The sequence below is a fragment of the Heterocephalus glaber genome, unplaced genomic scaffold (genome assembly GCF_053883595.1).
Source record: "Heterocephalus glaber isolate CG9 unplaced genomic scaffold, H.glaber_assembly_v1.0 deba00001673, whole genome shotgun sequence".
Lineage (NCBI taxonomy): Eukaryota > Metazoa > Chordata > Mammalia > Rodentia > Bathyergidae > Heterocephalus > Heterocephalus glaber.
In genome coordinates, this window is record NW_028258410.1 from 3,166,921 (window position 1) to 3,174,495 (window position 7,575).

The following is a 7,575-nucleotide window of genomic DNA, read 5'->3' on the forward strand; positions in this document are numbered from 1 at the left end:
CATGTGGGTGACAAGTTACAGCCAATTAATGAAAACCAAGGACACTGCCCAGAGAAGAGGTCTTGAGAACACATTCTGAGGAGCTTCCCCAAGCACTGGGGAAACCTGTAACTCTGTGGGTTGTGAAGATAGGGAAACACTTTTCAGAGGTGTTAAATTATCCTCCAGGTAAACCGTGACCCATCCAGGTCATACAAGTTAGCTCACATTTATCTCCATGTCCCCAGTGACCATGGACTTGAGGACAGAAAGCATATAGCAAGTCACGTTCAAACCCACCCTGCTTATATAAGGAATTCCTCTGGATGGCAGTGGTGGCTTCAATGAAATTTTCTGGGGCCATGTGGAAATGTCATTATGGAAACTTCATCATGGCATGGCCAACACCACTTGGGTCAGGCTTTCTAAAAAATTAATCATAGAAGTCCCCTGTTGGGTTCCTCGTCCTCTAGTCATCTCTCATAAATGAGGCATATCTAGTTCTATTTTGCAGGTAAGGACAGTGGACCTCACGTACAGGACTTCAGGGTTTTTCTATGTGGTAGGTACGAAGATTTATAGAAATATTACCAGTAAAACATTCTATCCAACAGACATAGCTTTCTCATTCATTCAGTGAACAATACAAAGGATCTACCATCAATAAATTCACATTCCAGTCCAGGAAAGACTGTGAAAAGAGACAAAAAACAAATCAAATAGAATTTATACCCCCACCATTTTGTCTGTGGTAAAAATGACAAAGCTGAGCACATCCATATCCTGTGCCCAGCACGTCCATCTTGGGTTGACTCCTGAGAGACGTATCCATAATGTTCACCAAGAGACAAGAGCAACAGATAAACTGTACAGTCTTCCAGAAGCTCACTGGTGGTGAAATGGATAAATAAATTGTGACATATTCATATTGATAGAGCAATAATGTACAATAAGACACACCCTTGCCTTGCCCTTGCCTTGCCTCTGTGTTTATTCCACAAAATGTTTTGTTCCAGAAATGTAACAGCTTGTGCTGTAGTGTTTCTGCCCAATGTGTCAAAATGTTTTTCAAGTCTTTGAAGTGCATGACCTTTCCAGAATTTAGAAAGATGTTTAAACTTACATGAAATTTATTGGCCAGCCTTCCATTATTAGGATCTCTGAGCAAGAGAAGAATATTCAGTGTGGAATTTTTATTGCCATAGTTCTTTAAGGAAGTAGGCATAATATAAACTATAGGTTAAATCCTGATGTGAGTCCCAAGTATAAGTGATGAGTTTGCTTTTATTGATTGCTGCAGTCAGATGGCTGCATCGTGTTCCATTCCTCTTGCTGAAAATTTTTCTAGGTAATGTGATCCTCTATTGTTCAAAGTAATATATTCTTTATTTTGTTAATAAATAAAAGAATTTTAATTTTGTTTGGTTTTAATATCCATTCATGACACTTTTGTTCAGGTGGTTAGTGTTATTTTTGAAGTAGAATTAACTTGAATTAAGTTTTCTGAAAAGGTTAACTTTGTATATAGTACTTTTAGGATAGACTATAGGCAATAGTGCAAATAACAACTAATAAGCATGGTTGAATTCTGGGCAATCTCCAATAGAAATTGATGTTAGACACATGTTCCTTGTGCTCATTCTCACTACATATTTGAGTACTTATAATTAGCATTGATTTCAGTAATCATACTAATCAAGTGGGGAGATGACATTTCATAGAAATTTTTCTGAGTCCCTAGTCAATGAACTACTGCACTGGTCTTTCAAATTAAAGAGGCAGGATCAAGAAATTCTTCCTAAATAACATATTATTGATGAGATATCACTATTTTCCTAATTAGTCCAGAAATATGTAACATATAGATAAATATGAATGAGATTGTTCACATAAATATAAGTTCCTTCACAATATTAAAAATTCTTGTATTGATCAAGGCAAAAAGTTTTATTTAGCATGATTAATCAATTGCAAAATTTAGGCAAAATTTATTTCAATTTTTGATGTGTACCTGTTGATTATATAATGAGAAACAACATATTATCCATATTAGATTATGACATTCATATAGTTCTTGATTTTAAAAAGTCAACTTTTAAAATATAAGCAACAATAAAAATGAATATTTTTTATAAATTAGCATTTAATATTTAAGTAATTACTTTTTGTAATATTTATCCATATATGCTCTTCTGTTTTCAAAATAGTTATATACAGATATTCACACAAAAATTTAATAATTCTCTATAATCATAAACATTGAAAATCCAACAACTCACATAACAATTGCTTTTTGTTCAAATAATTGTCAGTCATTAAACTTTCTTTAAAACTGGATGGTACATCAGCATTTTGTCATTATTATCACCATTGTTTCTCTTATATTTCATGATTTGAAGAGATTGTCAAAAAAAGTTCCAGAGTATCGATGTTCAGGATTTCAATGAATTTCTTAAATATTGTGATTATGTGGACTGCTAAGGCAAATGCTAATGTTCAGATTTCAATAATATGATTTTGAACTTACAAAGGCAGTCTATTGTTATGTCTTTACAGGAGATATTTGAACAGATACCATGCCATTTATACACTCCTTTGACCCATTATTCATTTATGAATTACTATTTGTATAATTCCTAGTATTGAGTTATGTAAAAGAATATACACATATATAATCTATAACCATAATCTATATGATACATATATGATTTATAGTATAAAACATGTCTAAGATACAGCCCAATATACCATAGACAGACTCTGCTTCCAAAGATGTTAGTATTGCAAGAGCATATAAAAGTTACTCAGTGAAGTAACATGAGATCCAAGAAGCAAGTCCCTACAAGGAAATGAGAAAGCCACCTTCAGGTCTCCCTTAATTTTCAACCTCAAACAACGTGAAAAACTAAAAATCATGATAAAGGAGAAGAACTGTCATGGATCTCTATAGTAAACACAGGGCACCCTCCCCTTGAAGGTCAGAGGGTAACTATTTCAAGAAATACTGTGAGTATATTAGATATGGGTACTGAAATTTCTAAATAAAGTTGGAGCTGTTTTTCAAGAATTTCTCAGAAGTACATTGATTGGCTCCCTAATCTGTGCTGATTTCTTCCCTCTAGAAAGACCCTGATGGAGAGGAGATGGACATCTACAATGTCACCACTGTGACTCAGTTCATCCTCATTTGGCTCTCTGACCTCCCCAAGTTGTGCTACCCTCTCTTTGTGGCCTTGACCAACATCTACCCGGTCACCTTGGTGGGAAACAGGGCCATCCTTTTGGCCATCGGGACTGAGGCAAAGCTCCACATTCACATATACTGCTTTCTGGCAAACTTGTTCCACTTAGACATATTCTGCTCATCAACAACTGTCCCAAATATGCTGCACAATCTCTTGACTGAGGACCACAGCACTTCCTTTGTTGGATGTGCTCTGTAGCTGTATTTCCTGGTGGTGCTAGTTGGGACTGAGGCCTTCCTGCTGGCTGTCATGCCTTATGACTGGTATATGCCCATCTGCTTCCCCCTTCACTACTCTGTCATCATGACCAAGGCTTGCTGTGCTCAGGTGGTCTCTGGAAACTGGGAAGCAAGTTTCCTCAATTCCACCATCCACACAATGTCCATACACCTGTCTTTCTGCAGATCCAATCTGGTGAACTAGTACTACTGTGATATACCACCAGTGGTAGCCCTGTCTTGCTCATCCACTTATGTGGCTGAAATGCTTGTTTTAGTGCTAGGGGGTATCAGTGGGTTCATTTCCTTCCTGACCACCTTGATCTCCTACCTCTACATCATCTCCACCATTCTGAAGATCCAGTCTGCAGAAGGGAAGTGCAAAGCATTCTCCATGTGTGCCTCCCACCTCTTGGTGGTCTACCAGTTCTATGGCACAGCCATCTTCACCTCCATCTGGCCCTCCTCCAGCCCACACTCCCCTGCCAGGGTCAGACTCATCTCCATGCTCCATAAAGTCATCACCCCAATGCTCAACCCCATCATCTACAGCCTGAGGAACACGGAGGTGAAAAAAGGGCTCATGAGGGCTGTGTGTGGTAGAATGTGCACACAATATGTGCAATATTAAAACAGAATTACTTAGTACTCTGGTTAGAATAAATTCTTAGGAAAAAAACCCCTTTCTTTTGACACATAATAAGTGCCTGGCCATGTTAGAAATGTATAGACACAAGTAGATATTATGTTTGACCTAAGCATGTGTCTCTAACTCCATCCTCTGAAAATTTGAATTTTGTTATCCGAAATAATTATCTCTGTGATTTATCAAATGCAATAGCCTGTATTAAGAAAGCTTGTGTTTTAGTATCTTACCTATATCCATGTCTATATCATTCCTACTCCTATGCATACATAGAAAAATACATATATATATATGCGTGTGATCTATGTTTATGTACTTTTACAACTATTTCCTAATTCACATTTAAGCATCTATCTATAAATTATTTTATACAGTATTTTTATTTTAAGTGTAACTTGACAAATTATAGTTGTAAATATTTCTGGGGTAAAATATGATGTCATGGTTTATCAATATAATGTGTGACAATTAAATTGATATGATTAACATACCCCTTCCTCCACCACCTGTCATTTTGTGTATGCAATGGGAACAATTGAGGTTTATTGGTTTTACAAGTTTTAAATGTAAATTACTTTATGTAATACATTCATTGTGCTGTCCAATACATCTTGTAGGAAGGGAAGGAAATCACTTGACCCAGTTGAAGCTTTGGACTTCAGTCATCATCTCCCCATTGCCTCCACCCACCTGGCTCTGGTACCAACAGTCAGCTCTCTCAGCTCAATTCCTTTATGATCCTGATACAAATGAGAAAAGGCGGCCACTCATCTTTCTGTGTTCAGTTTATTCCCCTTAGCATAATGATTCTCAATTCCATATAGTTTGTTAAAAATAATGAAATTCCATTTTCAGTGCTAAATATATTCAATTCTGTATACATAGCAAATTACTTCACCCATTCATTACTTCACCCATTCATTTGTTGAAGAACATGCAGTTTGATTCCATTACTTTTGTGTACTGTGCACAAATGAGTATGGGGAAGCAGACATTTTTAACATATTGACTTCAGATACTTTAATTAACACCTAGAAGTGGGATTCAGGATCATATGATATTTCAATTTTTAGATGTGGAAGAAACTCCGTACATTTTTGCATAAAGGATATGCTAGCTTACAGTCTCACAAATAATGTACAAACATTCCTTTTCTTCATTTCCTTGACCAGAGTTGCTTGTCTATTTTTATTTATTTATGCATACTTATTTCTAGTTGACAAATAATTGTTGTATATTTATATTCTCCTTTGGATAACTGCCAGTATAGTATGTGAGGGGATTCATCATTGTGGTTTTAATTTCAATTCCCTAATTGTTAGTGATGTTGAGCATTTTTCAAATCTGTTTGGTTGATCTATGGGTTCTTTAGAACATTTCTTATATATGTTTTCAAAATAGATTTTTTTCTAATTGTAGATTGTCTCTTAACACTTTTATAGGAATTGTTTGGAATCTGTAGTTTGTTCTGGTATCATGAATAATTTATTTATTTTAATTTTTCCAAAACATTAACACAGGATACCTGCCCATTAATTTGTGCGTTTTTCAGATTTGGTTATTAGTCTTTAAATTTGCTATACACAAATATTTTTGTTTCATGATGAAGTACATTCCTATGTATTTTTTTTTGTAGTTACTACAAATGAGATTGGTTTATTTCCTTTACAAATTTTTGGTTGCTAAAAATCATATCTTATAACTTTTGTAATTACAACAAAATAAAATTGGAAGTGCAAAGCAAGAGCAATGTTATAAATTATATAAATAGATATAGGCTGATCAAAACACTTTTGAATAAACAGTGGGCCATTGAGGGATTCATAGAAAAATTGAAAAATTTTTGAAGTAAATGAAAATTGAAACACAACATACTAAAAACTGTGAAGTGTAGCAAAACCAGTACCAAGAAAGAAAAATGAAAGATTTTAAATAAACAAACTAATGATATATTTCAAGGTCTTGGAAAAGCAAAAACAAACTATACCCAAATTGAGGAGAAAGTAAGAAAACCAATAAAACCATAGGAAAAACAATTGAAATAGAGGGTAAAATAAAAATACAAGAATCTATAAAAAAGATTAGCTTCTTGGAAAAGTTGAAATTCTTAAAACTTTAGTTAGAGGTGAAACAGAGAGAGAGAGGGAGGGAGACAGAACCTAAATAAGTAAAAATAGAAGTGCAAAAGGAAATATCACTGATAACAAAGAATTCAAAATATAATTAGTAATAATGAGAAAACCATTAATTTATCAAACCATAAAATAGAAAATAAATTGATAAATTTCTGGACATATATCACTTAACAAAGTTGTCAAGAGGATACAGAAAATCTGAATAGACCAATAAGAATTAAGGAGATTGAATTAATAATAAAATATCTCCAAACAATGATTTCGTTCTATATTTTCCAAGCATTTAAAGAATTAACCCCAATGTTTCATATACTGTTCTAGAGAATGAAAATGTAGGGAACCCTTCCAAACACATTTTACGAGTTCAGCATTACCCTGATGCCAAACGTGACAAGGAAACAACAAAAATAAATCTAGATAGACCCACAGCCTTGATGACCATAGATGAAAAAGTCCTCAATAAATTACTTACAAATCCAGGTCACCAAGACATTAAAAAGATCATGCAACATGATCAAACAGTTTAATTCCAGGGATGCAGGGATGGCTCAGTATAAGAAAAGCAATAAATTCTATCATATGTATTAAATATGCCTAATTCGTATTTCTTTATAGATTTTAAGAAGCTAAAAACACTTGAAATTTTACTTAGCATATGTTTTTAGCATATATTGTAAATATTTTAACTTAATTAGAAACAATCTAGATATTTTACTTTTATCACATAATTTATTTATTTATAATGATCTATGTCATTATTATGCACCCAATTTATTTATTTATTTCTAATAGCTATCCACAAAATTTGAGACACCAGCTTAAAACAAATCAATGTCTGAACCCAATTCTTTTGCTATAGTTAATCTACAAAAAGTAATGTATGTGGTACCTGTCCTAATCCTGTCTAACTGAAACTGTATCTCTTGAGCAAAATCCCTTTTCCCATCACCTCCCTAGCCATCAGTAGCCAACTTTCTGCTCTCTACTTCTCTGAGTTGAGCCTTTTTAGTTTCCATATAGAAATGAGAACACACAACATTTGCATTGCTGTTCCTGGGTTATTTCACTTATTATAATTTCTTCTTCCAGGTTAACCTATCTTCTCACAAATGAGAGGAACTCCCCTCTTTTCATGACTGAATAGTATTCTACTGTGTATGTATTCCAAATACCAAATGTTGTTTATTGATTTATCTGATTATGGATGCCTCACAGGCTTCTTATCCTAGCTATAGTGTATAATGCTGCAATGGACACTGGTTTGTGGTATTATGGTTAAATTTCCTTTGTAGTATACACAGATGTGGGATTAATGGATCATGTATTTCTATATTTGATTTTCTGAGTAATTT

General features: G+C 34.1%; 1 pseudogene; it reads left to right on the plus strand.

Moving 5' to 3' along the window:
- Positions 1-3,122: 3,122 nt before the first annotated feature.
- On the plus strand, positions 3,123-4,185 carry LOC106008773 (olfactory receptor 5V1-like; annotated as a pseudogene).
- The last annotated feature ends 3,390 nt before the right edge of the window (positions 4,186-7,575 follow it).